The sequence below is a fragment of the Nicotiana tabacum genome, chromosome 7 (genome assembly GCF_000715075.1).
Source record: "Nicotiana tabacum cultivar K326 chromosome 7, ASM71507v2, whole genome shotgun sequence".
In the NCBI taxonomy this organism is placed as follows: domain Eukaryota; kingdom Viridiplantae; phylum Streptophyta; class Magnoliopsida; order Solanales; family Solanaceae; genus Nicotiana; species Nicotiana tabacum.
The window spans coordinates 57370054-57387477 of NC_134086.1; the positions used below are offsets into that span (position 1 = coordinate 57370054).

Here is a 17424-nt window from a genome sequence, read left to right on the forward strand (position 1 = left end):
ATACCCGCTGATTTCCACGGCCCATTTGGCCAATTATCCCGAGAGCTCAGGTTTATGCATTATATTTTACAATGGGCAAGTAGTCACAACACATATAGGATGACATTGAAAATGTGGTTTTAGCTTCCTAGAGGCACTTAGCAAAGCGAACCCCAATTTTCCTAGGTGAGGGTACCTAGTTTCGGCCTCACCTATAGTCCTGCTAACATTGTAAATTGGAAATTACATACCTTGCTCTTCTCGGACCAGGACTCAACTTACCGCTATCTCTGATACTGCCAAGTACATGTATAGTAGTTCGTCTGTCTTCGAAGTGTGAAGTAGTGGTGGGCTCGATAGATATCGCTTGAGTTCCTCCAAGGCCCGTTGGCACTCCGGGGTCCATAAGAAGTTATTCCTCTTATTTAGTAGCGAGAAGAATCGGTGGCTCTTATCGGAGGAGCTCAAGATGAATCGCCCCCAGGTGGCTATGCATCCGGATAATCTCTACACAACCTTCACATTATCCACAACTGTGATATCTTCGTTGGCTTTGATCTTGTCAGGGTTGATCATGACTCCCCGGTTGGATACCATGAATCCGAGGAATTTTCCCAATCCGACTCCAAACATACATTTCCCTGGGGTTCAGCTTCATATTGTACTTCTTTAATATGCCAAAAGTTTCCTGCAAATGTTTTAAATGGTCCTCTGCTTGTAGGGACCTAACCAACATATCGTTGATGTAAACCTTGATTGATTTTCCTATTTGTTCCTCAAACATCTGATTTACTAGGTGTTGATAAGTAGAACTAGCATTTTTTAGTCCGAATGGCATCACATTATAATAGTATGTGCCGTACTTAGTGATGAAGGAGGTTTTTTCCTGATCATCCGGGTTCATCCGTATTTGGTTGTACTCGGAGTAGGCGTCGAGAAAAATAAGGATCTCATGGCCGGTCTGGCATCGATCATGCGATCGATGTTGGGAAAAGGGAAAGAGTCTTTGGGACATGATTTAAATCCTTATAGTCTACACACATTCTTAACTTATTCCCTTTTTCAGGGACTACCACTACATTTTCTAACCAATCTAGGTATTTAACCTCCCGAATGGACCCTATTTTAAAGAGCTTAGGTGCCTCATCTTTGATTAAAGCATGTTTGAACTCGGACTGGGGTCTCCTCTTCTTTTTGACCGAGTGAAATTTCGGGTCCAAGCTTAATTTGTGAGTGGTTATTTCTAGCGGGATCCCTGTCATATCAAGGTGGGACCAAGCGAAACAATCTATGTTAGCTATAAGAAATTGAATGAGTTTTTTCTAAGTTCGGGACTTATTAACTCCGTGCCTAGGTATACCATTTGATCGGGTAGATGCTCGATCAATATGACTTGTTCCAGCTCATCAACCATCGATTAAGTGGCGTCAGAATCATCGGGAGCTATAAAAGACATGGGAACCCCGTAGTCATCATCTTCATTTCTCCGATTGGGTCGGGGCTGGTGTCGGTAATTGCTATTTATCTTCTTGTTTGTGGATACACTTGGCCCCTTTGTCGTTGTAAGTGTGGATATCAGAATCGCCTCTTCGACCTCAAATATTTCCTTTACGGCTGGCTTCTCTCTGAAGATTGTTTTAATCCCTTCAGGTGTTGGGAATTTTAACATTTGGTGCAAAGTCGAGGGCACTGCCCTCATGTTGTGGATCCATGGCCTCCCAAACAGAGTGTTGTACCTCATGTATCCTTCGATCACATAAAACTTGGTTTCCTGGATGGTCCTGGCAACATTTACTAGTAATGTTATCTCCCCCTTAGTGGTTTCACATGCCATATTGAATTCGTTTAAACTCGGACTATAGGCACAATTTGATCTTATAGGTCGAGGTGTTCTACGACCCTCGCTTGGATGATGTTGGCCGAGCTACCTGGATTAATTAACACACGCTTAGCTCAACATTTATTTATCAGTACAGATATTACTAGTGCATCGTTGTGGGGTTGCATGATCCCTTCTGCATCCTCATCGTTGAAAGATAAGGTTCCTTCCGGTATGTAATCCTGAGTCCGTGTTTCTCTTGTGATGGATACTCTGGTGCGCTTAAGCATCAGCCCTTGAGGGACATCGACTCCACCGATGATCATGTTAATGAAGTATTGAGGTTCAACTTGTTCGGTTTGTTTATTAGAATCCCTATTCCTGAAATGGTTCTTAGCTAGGTTGCTCAGGAATTCTCGAAGGTGCTTGTTATTGAATAACCGGGCTACTTCCTCTCTTAACAGCCGGCAATCTTCTGTTTATGGCCATGAGTGCCATGATATTTGCACATCTGGTTAGGATCCCTTTGGGCTGGATCAGATTGTCGAGGTCGAGGCCATTTGGTATTCTTGATGCATCCGATAACAGATACAATATCGACAACATCGATGTTAAAATTATATTCTGATAACATCGGTGCTTCCTTATGCCCAATAGTCCTGTCAAAACTGTTCTTGCTCATGAGTCCCCGGTTGACCTGACCTCTATCACTTCTCCTTTCACTTCCTATAGAATTTTTCCCGGAACCACTACTTCTTCTATATCCATTATAAGGCTGATACTGATCCATGTTTGACCTCGGTTCACGATCGATATCTCTTTTGATTCCGTCGATGGTTCTGACAGGATAAACGGACCTCGAAGAGGCCCCAAGTTTATCATCTTCAACTCTGAATTTTGATTGATACCCATTAAGCACGTCGACCCAGGTAACAATCTATCAGATTTTGTTTCAACAACTGTGAAGCCACCAAGCTTCGAATATTGAGTCCCTGGGTGAAAGCCTGAATGGACTTATCATCAACGACCGATGGCAAATCCATCCATTCCATTTGAAAACGGGACACGAACTTCCTGAGCATCTCATTATCCTTTTGTCTTACTTTGAAAAGGTCCACTTCCGGGTTTCGACCTTGTTAGCCTCGGTGTGTGCTTTCACGAAAGAGTCTGCAAGCATAGCAAATGAGTCAATAGAATTAGAAGGTAAGTTGTGATACCATATCATAGCTCCCTTTGACAGGGTCTCTCCAAATTTCTTCAACAAGACAGACTTGATCTCATCATCCTACAAGTCGTTCCCTTTGTTGGCGCATGTGTAGGAGGTAACATGCTCTTTGGGTCGGTCGTTCCGTTGTACTTAGGAATATCGGGCATGCAGAATTTTTCAGGGATCGGTTTTGGAGCTACACTCGGAGGGAAAGGTTTTGCATGAACTTCTTAGAATCTAGGCCTTTCAGTATCGGCAGCGCTCCCGATATTTGGTTGACCCTGGAATTTTAGGTTTCTACCTTTTTGTCATTTTCTTTGATATTCTTCTCCCCTGATTCTATCTGTTTTATCAGCTCCTCAAGCATTTTTATGATCTCGGGGTTAGTCCCTGATTCGTTTTCATTCGATCTCTCTGCGACCGATTCGTCTCTGCGAGTGACTTCCCAGGACGGATCAGGTTTAGTTTTGCTTGGTACGCGGCTTTGGTACCAGTAACATTTCGAAGATCATCTAAAAGTTGATCCCGTCTCCTCCATTGTTTTGAGTATTTTTCACTACCGATTGGGCTCCACCACGGATGCTATTCTCGGGGTCGGTAGGCAGATTTGTGTCGATAGCCACATGTGAATTAGCGTCCAATGGGTCCGCGATTAGATGTTTGATGGGATCAACGTGCGGTACCTCGTTACCGGGCACTATATTGTTATTTTCACCTTGATAGCCATACTCATTGTCTACAGGTAGGGATGCAAATTGTGAGTTTGACATTTTGAGCTTTAACCTAAAATTAGAGGCACTTCAAAGAACAAGTGTAAAGCAGTGTGTATTATGAAAACTTGTATCAAATAACCACTATTATCCTTAGCCATACGGTAGGCGCCAAACTGTTTACCCTCAAAATTGGATTGCAATTGAATTTGTAAGTGGTTTTAAGGATATGTGAATTAAATTGACCAAAGCGATAAATTAAATTACAATTGAAATAAATACTGATAAAGTAAATTCAAACCGCACGAATTGAACAATTACAGCCTTAGGGGGTTAGCTACTCTTGAACAGGATGCACTTCGATTGATATCAAGGCACAATTGAATAAAATCTTAATGAGAAAAATAACAGTTTATTGCTTATGAGTATGTGTTATAATGTGTTAAACAAATTATTAGACCCCCTTTATATAGCGGGGGAGTCCTACTTTAGGTACAATTCTATAAAAGGTAAAATTCTCTTGATTTGCTGATTGCCGGTTCCTTATTAATACGTGCCGAGATTTCCGCCATAATATCTGAATGGTCACGGATATTTCAGTCTTCTATTGGTTACGCTGACAATGTTTCTTCGATCTCGTTCGGAGTCAGGGTTGATTCCGGGATCGCGGACTCAATATTCTCCAAGACAAACATTTTGACCTCGGGCTCTAGTCCAGTAGGATTTGAGGTCTATCTTAAGTCCCTCATATTCCGAGCCCGATCTACCATGTCGTAGACGAGCCCGATTTCGACCATATACATGTTTCAATTGATAACCTTGAATTATTATTGCTCTTAGGATATACATAAGGATATTAGTTAGAATTAATATCATAAAATTTTCCTAAACTATGATGCTTTTGTCACTTTCCTACTTAAAATTTGCGGTGTCCTCAAAACCGTCCTGAGCTATATCTTCATAGTTATTAAAAAAAACCTCATTGATTTTTTTGGCAAAATATATGAGATAACTTGTCTAAAGGCGTGTGAGAGATAAAATTATATAAAAATGACCAACCTAGAATGTGAAAAAGGATAGCTATCTAAAAGGTGTAAAAAGGAAAAGACGACGAATTATAAACATGGAGAAAAGGAATAAAGCAAAAGAACGAAAAACAAAAAAAAGCAGTTTCACGAGGAGAAAGTTTTAGCTGGACAGTTCTCAGTGCTAGAAGTGGAAGGCGGTATGAAAGTAAAAATGTTCGCTAGTAACTAATCAATATTATTATAAAAGTGGGAAGCCCTTAAATAAAAAGTTAAATTACTTAAATGCCCTTCTAAATAATTTAAGTACCTTATTTATACCATTTTTTTTAAACAAACACCAAATTTTTTTGAAGGGATATGATCCTACACATTAGTGAAAGTGGTGACTCTTCACCATCTTTAAATATAAAGGCAGATATTTTTGGTGGGCATATCTCTGTATCAGTCTACAATCCTACAGAATATTCCAAACGCTACCGATAGCCAACGCTTCGTATTGTCGCTCTTAGTGAATAGTTGCCTCTATAAATGTTTCGAGCAAAAATGAACTTATGTTCTTCTGCCTGCTTTTTTGCCCAATTAGCCAATGATTCATATGATCCATTAACCGTCTAAACCCTTTAAAAAAATCATATCCTTACAAACAAATCCCAATTGTGAATGTTGCATATTGCTAATTGGTCATGTCACAGTTTATCAAAGTGTGTTAATCTTCTTTTCACAAGTCAGTATTTTTGGGTCATTCGAAGCCAAACCTCAAAATGAACTTTCCGTAAGTGATTACATTTTCTTAAACTTTGAGTTTTTAAAAGAAAATTGTGCCTTCTTCATTCTATTACTTGAAATTGAAGCCATAATTTTCACAGATTTATTGTAAATGTTAGGGAATCAGATTTAACAGTTTTAGAATATACCGAGAAGATTAAACAAGTCATTTTTTCCGTATACAATGGGACTATTAACAGTAGTACTAACCACTAATAGTGATTCTACATCAAAAGAACAGAGGTTCGTTGTTGCTACGTTGTCGAAGTAAAGTGGACGAACTTTAACAATTAACTTTGGAATACATCAAACCTCTGAGAAGCTTGCAAATCTAGCAAAATATAAGTTAATTTTATGTTGGTAAGGTTTTCTAATATATGATTTTATTTTTGAGAGGAGAAAAATTCCAATTATAATATGTCTAAATCGCTTAAATATTACTCTTAATTTTATGTCCCCTTCTGTTTTTCATTGTTGATTTTCACCTAATTAATCAAGTAATTCTTTTTGCGTTTATTTTATTTAGCTTTCACCTTGCAAGATGTTTTGATAATATTTTTTTCTCTCTTAGACTTGTATATACACAGAGATAGTTACATTGATTATTTCATTATCTTAGCTTCACTTGGTTTTTTAAACTTGGTTATGATGTTTGTAATTGCGTACATTGTTGCAATTCATTTGTCTAAAAAGAGAGAGAAGAGTTTTTTCAAAGTCCACAAATTTATTAGTTTTAAAATATCTTATAATATGGAATAAGACATAGTATATAAGACATATTATGAATTTGGGGTATATGCATAGATTCTTCATAGAAAATTAGCTTATTAGAGAATTTACGAGATTCTGTTTCAAATTAGTTCATAAGTAGTTCAAAATAAAACTAAACAACAAGAAAAATTAAAAATTACAATTAGGTAGCATATTTATGTTTAGTGCATGTGAGTAGATGGACAATGGATCATTTACATTTGACTATTTCTTCTCCAACTATATTTCTAATATGTATCCCAAGCTTCTTCAAGTGAAATGAGACTACCAGCCAATTCTAACGAAGTATAAAAATATTTTGCACCAAAATCTTTCATGAAATAAATAACTATAAATATGGATGTCCAACAAATTATTACCACACTACTCATAACTTTGTTATTATGTATTTGTGTACCAATAGTTAATTCTGTGAATTCCCATTCTATTGTTTTAGTTTGTTGTATTCCTCAAGTTACATAAGTACATGTAGAAAGCAACACTAAAATCAATCATTTTGATAAATATATCAAGTCCTTCTACCCTTTTCTCTTTATCTAAATCTCACTTTAATTTATTTTCACATATCATAATGTTTTTTTATTGAGTTTATGTTGCCTCTACCTAAATCCCGTTTATCCAAATGGGGAGAGGAAGAAGAGTTCATTATTTGTGATAAGGCTAACGAAAAGAAAAGAACATGACAATTTGAGGAAGATATCAATTAAGAAATCAAATAACCTAGAATGGTACATGGGACATATGGATCTTTCCCTTAAATTTGTTACATAATTTTTAGTAGATAAAAAAATAACTAATATGCAATTCAATCTTTCATATCCGCTAATGAGATTTGAATTACAATACTTATCGAATAGGTGTATTTGATAAAGATGGAGAATTCGAGTATGACATGTATATTAAAATAGAAAAGGCCGGGCTTAAGTATAACAGAAGGTAGCAATCAAACTTGAAAAGATAATTATATCAAGGCGCAACTAAAATTATTATACATGAATGATACAGAGAAGGTAAAGTTGATCAAATTAATTACTCTCCGATCCATATTTATAATTCTTTTTTTCTTAATATACTTTTAAATATATAATTTTCGTAAAAAAAAGAAGGGTATTTCCATTATTTTAAAATAGGAACAACTTATTAAGTAATTATTTTACTAAATACATCAATTGTGTATTACCCGTTTTAATATTTCTATCCAAACAAGTAGCTACTTATTATAAGTGAATTCAGCACATAAAAAAAGCTCTAGTGCCTAAAGCTTATCTATATACAATTATCATCTAATCTATATAGGCTCTAAGTAAGTGGCCCACGTGTAACGCACGTGTCGAGAAACTAGTGAGTTTATTATATAGGCGGAAAATTTCTATCATTCAGTATTTAAAGCATGCAAGAATTAGAAATTTCCATTTTAAGGTTAAATTATATCGTAAAATTTTCTCCCAAAATGATCAGTACACAAACCAGTATTTCACGTTCTTTAGAAAACTTATGCTTTGATTTGATTTGCTTTTGCATAAAAAATGTTTAACGTCCAAATAGATACCCCTCACTTTCACTTGCACATGTTTAGACGTTATTCACAAATTTTCATCATATAAATCCAAATATTAAACAATCACAAAGATGATATTGCTTTATGGCCCACTAATTATGGCTCGAATATTGGCAATCTTTTATCAGCTAGTGGCGAGATATTTGGTTGTGCTGAAAATTTTTTGTTACAAAAATTAGCTTACGGAGTTAAGTGTCACGTCCTTAGTTGTTAACAAAGTACACGTGCGGCACTTGACAACTCGCTCACGATCTTGCACAACTTGCTCACGTTCTTGCTATGTCAAGTCAGTCTTACTACACTCAAGATTGCTAAGAGAATGGAAGAAAGAACACAAGAGAATTGTTAAAGGAAGCTTTGTATTAGAGAGAACTTGAATTGTTTTCTTGATAAATTACAAATGAATGACCCCTGTGTGTAAATATTAATTATTACACAAATCCTTGATATTTATAAGATAAAGGCTTTTTCTAGAATTCTCTACTAGCCTAGAAGATTCCAAGGACTTTCCTAGCAAATCCATAAGGATCTAGGTTCTTCCTAAGGAAATGTTCATACCTCTCTAGAATCTTCTCACAAATGCTAGCCTTCTTCTTATGTAAGCTTCCACATGTCATTAATATATGTCAAATGGCGCCTATGTGGCATGATGACATGGTGAGTCATCACACTCTCCCCCACCTAATATTCGATGACCGCGGCGCAATGATGCTGCATAAACTCTCAGATCTTATCTTTGAATTGCCACAAATCTTCATATCGTTCCCACGTGGCCTCCTCGGGTGATTGCCCTTTCCAATGGACGAGGAACATAGCGGTGGCTTTTTGCCCTTGTTTTCGCCTGGCCTGGTAATCTATGATAGCCTCCATCTCCCGATCATGCGAGGCGGTGATAGTCATTGGCGCCCAACTTGATTGGCCCCTACTCGGATCATCCTTATCTTCATGATATGGCTTAAGCATGCTAGCATGGAAGACAGGGTAGATTTTGAGATACGATGGCATGTCAAGCTTGTATGAGATCTTTCCTACCATGGCGACGATCTTAAATGGCCCCTCATACTTGCGAATCAGATTCTGATGCATGCCCCGTAGTGCCTTGATCTGTCTTGGGTTAAACTTCACCATGACCATGTCCCCAACTCTATAGTATGTGGGATGCCGCTTACGGTCCGCAAACTTCTTCATCTTCTTAGTTTCCTTATCCAAGTAGGACTTAGTAGTGTCGAGCTGCTCCTCCCATCCTTTGGCCATATGATAGGCCCCCAAACTCTTTCCCTCGAACGTGGCTGGTAATGAATGTGGAGTTTGTGGTTGTTGGCCTGTGGCTAGCTCAAATGGTGTCCGCCCAGTGGACTCACTCCGCTGCAAGTTATAAGAGAATTGGGAGATGTCTAGGAGCTTTGCCCAATCTTTCTGATGCGTGCTTACATAATGCCTCAAGTAGCATTCTAGTAAGGCATTGACTCATTCCGTTTGTCCATCCGTCTGTGGGTGGAAACTAGTAGAAAAGTGCAACTCCATACCAAGTATGTCAAACAACTCTCTCCAAAAGTTTCCAGTAAAGTGGGGGTCTCGATCATTGATTATATGCCTTGGTAAGCCCCAATACTTCACCACGTTCTTAAAGAACAGCTTGGCGGCTTCCTTGGCTATGCAACCTGGTGAAGCGGGCATGAAGGTGGCATATTTGGAAAATCTATCCACGACCACCATAATAGTACCATAACCATCGGACTTCGGTAGGCAAGTAATAAAGTCCATAGTTACGCTCTCCCATGGATGCTCTGCAACTGGTAGTGGCTCCAAAAGTCCTCCGGGTTGTTGCTGTTCAACCTTGTCCTGTTGACAGACAAGACAAGCCTGCACATAGCACTCTATGTCATCACGCATACGTGGCCAATAGTAGACTGACTCAACCAGGGCCCTAGTGCGATGTTGACCTGGATGACCAGCCCATATTGTGTTATGACTCTCCCTTATGATCCGTCGTCTAATATGTCCAAATTTAGGCACGTAGACCCACCGACCTGTGGTAAGTAGTAGGCCGTCTTCTATCCAAAATCGTCTCGCCTTGCCTTTGTTGGCTAACTCGATAAGCTGTTGGGCTGCTAGATCATGCTGCATGCCTCCTTTTATAGCCTCCCTAATGTCCCATCTCGCTGAAGTAATTGCAGCAAGTTCGGCTTTACGGCTCAAGGCATCGGCTACAACATTACCTTTTCCCGGCTTATACTCCAGCACATAATCAAATTCGGCCAAAAAATCCTGCTACCTAGCCTGCTTTGGTGTGAGCTTCTTCTTTGTCTGAAAGTAGCTAGTAGCCACATTATCAGCCTTGACCACGAACCTCGACCCGAGCAGATAATGTCTCCATGTACGAAGGCAATGCACAATGGCAGTCATTTCCTTCTCTTGTACCGCGTAACGCTGCTCCGTCTCATTTAACTTGCATCTCTCAAATGCTATGGGATGTTTATCATGTATTAGGACACCCCAATGGCGAAGTCTGAGGCACTGTGTGCACCTCAAATGTCTTGTCAAAGTTAGGTAATGCCAAGACTGGCTCCTCTGTTACAGCTCTCTTAAGGCATTCAAATGCCTTTTGACAATGCTCCGTCCAAACCCATGGCTTGTTCTTCTTTAACAACTCAGTCAATGGTGCGGCCTTTGCTGAGTATCCACTGATGAACCGACGATAGTAGTTAACAAGGCCAAGGAAGGATCTCAACTCAGTTACCTTTATAAGTGCCTCCCACTCCTGGATAGCACGTACCTTAGCCTCGTCCATGCATAGCTCTCCATTGCTAGTGACATGGCCCAAGAAGTGCACCTTTGATTATGCGAACTCACATTTCTCCCTCTTGATGTATAGCTCGTTCTCTCGCAAGACTTGGAAAACCTTCCTTAAGTGCTCCATGTGCTCCTCCAAGGTGTTGCTGTAGATGACTATATCGTCTAGATAGACTACCACGAACTGATCAAGGTAGGGATGCGCGATCTTGTTCATAAGGGTGCAAAATATGGCCGGTGCATTGGTTAAGCTGAAGGGCATCAACAACCACTCAAAGGCTCCATATCTCGTCAAACATGTTGTCTTTGGCTCATCCCCTTCCGCAATGCAAACCTGGTAGTAGCCCTTTCGAAGATCCACCTTGGTAAAGTACTTGGCTTGCCCAAGTCTATCAAACAAGTCAGCAATGAGCGGGATCAGGTACTTATTCTTCACGGTGACCTTATTAAGTGCTTGGTAGTCTATAAACAAATGCAATGATCCATCCTTCTTCTTCTGGAACAATACTAGTGCGCCAAAAGGTGCCTTTGATGGGCGAATGTGACCAGCATCTAGCAGCTTCTTCAATTGTTTCCTGAGCTCCTCTAGCTCGGGAGGTGCCATACGATATGGGGAAAATGTGGGTGGCTTAGCCCCTATCTCCAACTCAATCTTGTGATCCACCTCTCGCCTGGGCTGCAAGGGCTTAGGCAACTCCTCGGGCATGACATCTTTGTTTTCCTCAAGCAACTTCTCTATGCAAGGTAGCAGTGTCTCTTGAAAACTCTTGTTTTCCTCCAGACTTGTGATGGTTGCCACGAACGTTGGATCCCCCTTCTTGATCCCCTTGACAACCTGCATAGGTGAGAGTTGTGCTTGGCTCTATCCGTGTGGCATAGTCATTGTATGTATCATGCAAGCTCCTTCTCGCTCCATAACCAAGAAACGTTGGAGGTAGGGGTCGATTAAAGTATGACAATGTCTAAAGAACTCTTACCCCAGTATGATGTCAAAGATATCCATAGTAGTTGCGACAAAGTTTGTCATACCTTTCCAAGTTCCCAATTTGACATCAACTCCATTAGCTACCCCACGAGCATTTTGTATCTCGACATTCACGGTCTTGACGCGAGAGTTGATGGAGCAAGCTTCAATTCTAGTCTCTTTGCGACAGCCTTAGTCACGAAATTATGAGTTGCTCCAGTATCCACCATTGCACGAGCGAGCTTGTTGTTGATGGTGAGATCTACGTACTGATTGCTATTCTCGGTAGGTTGGATAGCTTGCTTCGTGACAGCACCACATAATCCGATCATACCCAACTGTACGATTCCCGGACTCTCTCCTTGTGGCTGCTCCTTCCGCTCACGTACCATGGCACTGAGGCTCTTGAGGTCAGGACAATTCCTGAAGCCATGTGGCCCTCCACATATATAGCATCCTTTCTTCTCGACCTGTGCCTTCTTCTCGGCGTAGCCCTGACGACCACTCATCTTTTTGAAGTCTTGAGTCTTGGAGTATTGTTGTTGTATCTCCTTGACTTTGCCACGGTCTCCCCCACCTTTGACATTGTTAACCTTTGACTCCTTGCCATTGCCTTTGTAGTGTTTGTCATGCCTGAAATCCATCAATGATTCGGCCTCCACTATGGCTTGGTCTATATCAGTGACTTGTCGACGTTGCAACTCCTGCTTAGCCCAATTTTACAACCCGTCCATGAAGTGGAACAACAAGTCATCATTGGTCAGGTTGGGGATTTGAAGCATAAGGGTAGTGAACTCCTTGACATAATTACGTATGCTCCATGTTTGCTTCAATTCCCTAAACTTGCGTCTTGCCTCGTACAAGACATTGTTTGGAAAAAACTGTCGCTTGAACTTCGATTTGAACTGATCCCATGTGCCAATAGTACATAGACCTTTATCCACGTCGGTCATCTTCCTTCTCCACCATATCATGGCAGTCTCTGATAGGTACAATACCACAATGTTGATCCTGGCTTTGTCGTCCCTCACTTTGTCGTGCCTGAAGTAGTTATCCAAGTACCAAAGGATGTTTTCCACTTCTTGTGCATCACGAACACCATTGAACACCGGGGGTTTGGGAGCCTCGATCTTGGCCTCCGTCGTCACCACAACATTGCTGGCTACCTCAGTCACGCCAGCATTGACATGCTCCTTGAGTGACTCTATCTTTGCCTTCAGAGCATCCATAATACTCAATGCCTCCATGAGTCTGCACTCTAAGGCAGTGATCGTTTGCCTTAGTTCCATCTCTGTTTGTGTACGTCCCTCCAAGTCATTTCGGATACTCTCGATCTCTTCAAGAGCGTGCCCCTCAAGAACGTTAAGGGTGCCTTCCACCTTCCCCAAGCGTTGGCCAAAAATCTCCACGGCGTCCATCCCCGCGTTCATCTTCATCACCCACTCTTTACAGAGCGAGACGTCCTCTGGAAGGACCTCCACTTCATTCTCGCTCGCCTCAGTGGAGATGGTTCTTGGGATGTAAGCCCTTCGTTTGACACAACCTCAAGTGGCACCTCCTGGCTCTTGTTGGTGGCGTTCCTCTTTTTGCTACGACCGCTCTTGCCAGCATCATCCTGGATGACGTTGGCTTGGGTGTTGGTAACGTTAATTTCTCCGTCGTTCGCCATTCCCTTAGTTGAAACCTTCGGTCTGATACCACGTTATCACGTCCTTAGTTATTAACTAAGTACACGTGCGGCACTTGAAAACTCGCTCACAATCTTGCACAACTTGCTCACGTTCTTGCTATGTCAAGTCAGTCTTACTACACTCAAGATCGCTAAGAGAATGGAAGAAAGAACACAAGAGAATTGTTAAAGGAAGCTTTGTATTTGAGAGAACTTAAATTGTTTTCTTGATGAATTACGAACGGATGACCCCCTTTATATACTAGTCTCATAGGGGCTAGTGTGCAAATATTAATTATTATACAAGTCCTTGATATTTACAAGATAAGGGCTTTTTCTAGAATTCTCTACAAGCCTAAAAGATTCCAAGAACTTTCCTAGCAAATTCATAAGGATCTAGGTTCTTCCTACCTCTCTAGAATCTTCTCACAAATGCTAGCCTTCTTCTTATGTAAGCTTCCACATAGCATTAATATATGCCAAATGGCGCCTATGTGGCATGATGACATGGCAGGTCATCACATAAGGATATGGCTGGACTTGGAAAAGGTTACGATAGGCTTCCTTCACAATTAGCTAGAGCTTATCTATTACCTCAAAATTTTGCTCTTTGTTCAATTGCTAATACTAAATCAAATGGTGTAATTTTATTTGGTGAAGGGTCTGTTTCTGCTTCTGAGGTACTAAATTACACTCCCTCTCCCTTACTGCAGGAGCTTATTTTCCAGGTGAGCCATCAGTTAAATATATTATTGGAGTTTAAGAAATCTTAGTCAATGGACGACTTGTACCCATTGACAATAAGTTATTAGCCACTAGCTAGGCATTAACAGGACTGCTGTAGTTGGAGGAACAAAGATTAGCATTGTTGTTCCTTATGGTACAATGGAGACTTCGAATTACAATGCGTTTAAGTATGAGTTTTTTAAAGCAATTGGCAAAATTCCTATATATAGCAGAACCTGTAAAGCCATTTGAGTTGTGCTTTAACTTGTCGAATTTGGGTAGCAGTGGACTAATAATTCCTAAAGTTAGTCTCATTTATTAGCAAGGTGAAAATAATGCCACTACTTGGGATCTTTTAGCGGAAAATTTCATGGCATTTTCTGTTGGTGGCAGTTTGTTATGTCTTGGATTTTTATGTGGTGGTGAAAATCCACTAACGTCCATTGTTCTTGGAGGGCTTCAAATTGAGGAGAATTTGTTGGAACTTGATCTTGTGAAGAAAAGAATGGGATCTAAAGTCATTGTTCCTATCACGCACAGTTACATATAACAAATTGATCAATTTTACATCCAAGGCTTGAGATATGTCATCTTCTTGGCTAAAACGGTTGTGATCTTAGAGACTAATTAAAAACGGTTGTGATGTTGGGAGACTAATTATACAGGGAAAAAGGTCAAATATATCCCTCTACTTTCGGATGTTGTCTATATTTAACATTCGTTGTACTATCCGGCTAAATTTACCGCTATTGTTACACTATCTGACCAAATTTATCCCTACCAACGGTAAACTTTTAAAAATTACCCCTTGATCTGTTAGGTAATCCAACATCTCTGAATTTTCTTTTATTTAAATCACTTATTTTTCTTCTTGCTCCACTATTTTCAGAAATTACTAGTGATGTAAATGATAAAGGTACTAAACTATACAAATTATTCATGGATATTTTTAATTGTCATTGCACCCACTTGTCTTCTTGTGATAATGGGTTTGAAATTTGTTTAAAATTTTATTTATTTTTCAACCATATATACACTATAGAATTCAGTGAGTCTATTTATTAGATATTATATGCAGTTGCTCATCATGTATGTATATTTACATTCGAATATATTTTATTGTTGTTTGGTTAGTATAGAGCTCGATCACTAACTTAAGAGTACACAATGCATAAGCATTTGATTAAAGCAAAGTTGAATTCGACAATACCGTTGGTGCAACGAATTCATTAAAGTTGGGTGTTGTAAATACTTTGGAAGGTACAGAGACTTTGCAAGTATTAGTAATAGAAGTTGATGTTCCTTGGAGATTTTACATTATCGAATTTAACTTTGCTTTAATCAAATGCCTACGCAGAAGTTGAAGTTCCTTGGAGACTTTACATTATCGAATTTAATTTTGCTTTAATCAAATGCCTACGCATTGTGCACTTTTAAGCTAGTCGATCGAACTCTATACTAACCAGACAATAATAAAATATATTTAAATGTGCGTGTCCATACATGATGAGCAGGTGTATATAATACACAATAAATAGACCCACTAAATTCTACGGTATGTATATAGTTGAAAAATAAATATAATTTTAAACCAATTCCAAACACATTATCACAAGAAGAGAAGTGGATGCAATGGTAATTAAAATTATCCATGAATTATTTGTATAGTCTAGTACCTTTAGCATTTACATCAATAGTAATTTCTAAAAATTGTGGAGCAAGATCAAGGGGTAATTTTAAAAATTTATTGATGGTAGGGGTAAATTAGGCCGGATAGTATAACGATAGAAATAAATATAGTCGGATAGTATAAAGGAAGTTAAATGTTGACAATATCTTAAAATGAAGGGATATATTTGGCCCTTTTCCCAATTATATATGCAAAGGCTAGAACTCTAAAAAGTATGTTCTCTTTTGTTTTTCAAGTATTAATTTAAGTATATGCTAACTTTGCTTTACGTCGACCAATGCGTGTTACATGTATTTATCTTTTAGGGAAAGTTGCACAAATATCCCAAATAAATTTCAAATTAACAACCTCTAGCCATTAATTGTAGACTTATCAAAACTAGTCAACAAAAATTAAAAAACCAAATAATAGGATTCTTTCTCTCAAAGAATCACATGCAAAAATCACCCTCCATATTTTTAAGCGTGATTAGCAACCCTAGATACAAGACGGAAAGGAAATTTTATGGATGAGGTAGCAAATAAGGTGACGAAATATAAAAAATATATATAATATTCCAAAAATCTAAACAAAAAAGAAACTTTTTCAATGGGTATAGTTGAAATTCATTGAAAATATATAGATAAGTCAATATAGAAAATTTGAGGAAGATTGGAGGTGATTTGGACTGGTTTTGTATCAAAATTCGTAATTAAATCGAGTTCAAAAAAGTCTTCTGCGACACATGTATCAAACATGTATCACACATGTATCTCACACACAGGTATATATGGATATACACGTGATACATAATAGATACAAATATGATACATATGTGATACACAAATGATACACATATCATTTTTATTCATGTTCAGTTTTTACCGAATTTTCAATTCAAACCACCTCAAAACGTCATCAAATCATCCCAAAACTTAGATTCAAGCTCCTTAAGTTGTACCCAATCTATTCTAATAACACCCACTTAAAACAAAGCAAAAATTTGATATTTTTTTGCTATAAATAGCTAATTGGCTAATTTGACTAATATTAGTAATATTTTATTAATTGGCCAATTTTTGTAATGAGCTACCTATAAATGGACATAGATGGTAATTTCCTTATCTTTTATTGGTTCACTTTAATTGCATCACTATAAAGATCAAAGGATACAACTTAAAGTTGTCAATATGGGCTAGCCTAGCCGTCCCGCCCACGTGGTTTATGGAATTTGACGGGCTAGGCCGAGTCAGTCCACCAGAGTCTTTAAATTTGAAAAAATTGCACTAACATATACTCATATTTTTAAAATTATTTAACCCGTACTCTAATTTTTACAACTTCATGCGCCTCCTTAGTCCTGTTACATGTGCGCTCCTTTCTTCCTCCTTTCACTGTTTGTTTGCTGTGAGACTACCAGCCATTGCCACAGATAAGCAGCTATGTTTTTGTCTATAATATGTGAGACTACAGCAGGAAAACACCTCGGAAGCAGCCTCGTGATATTCAAAAATATAGCAGATAACTTGTTGTTTTTCATCTTTTGAATAAGACCAGGTAACTGATATAAGTATAACTGTTCTTGTGTTAAAATAAAACGAATGAGTGGAAATGTACTCAAATGAACACGTAAAGCACATACCAGATAAGAATCAAGGAGATGATCCTCTAGCCCAATATGGAGGGTGTACTGTAATTGTTAACGCATTATTTGTCATACCTTCATGCTGCGTTCTTTGAATTAAGGTTAATCCTTTGCTATCATG

General features: G+C 38.8%; 1 pseudogene; it reads left to right on the plus strand.

Moving 5' to 3' along the window:
- Window positions 1-7151: 7151 nt before the first annotated feature.
- On the plus strand, window positions 7152-14539 carry LOC142162101 (putative aspartic proteinase GIP2; annotated as a pseudogene).
- Window positions 14540-17424: the final 2885 nt, after the last annotated feature.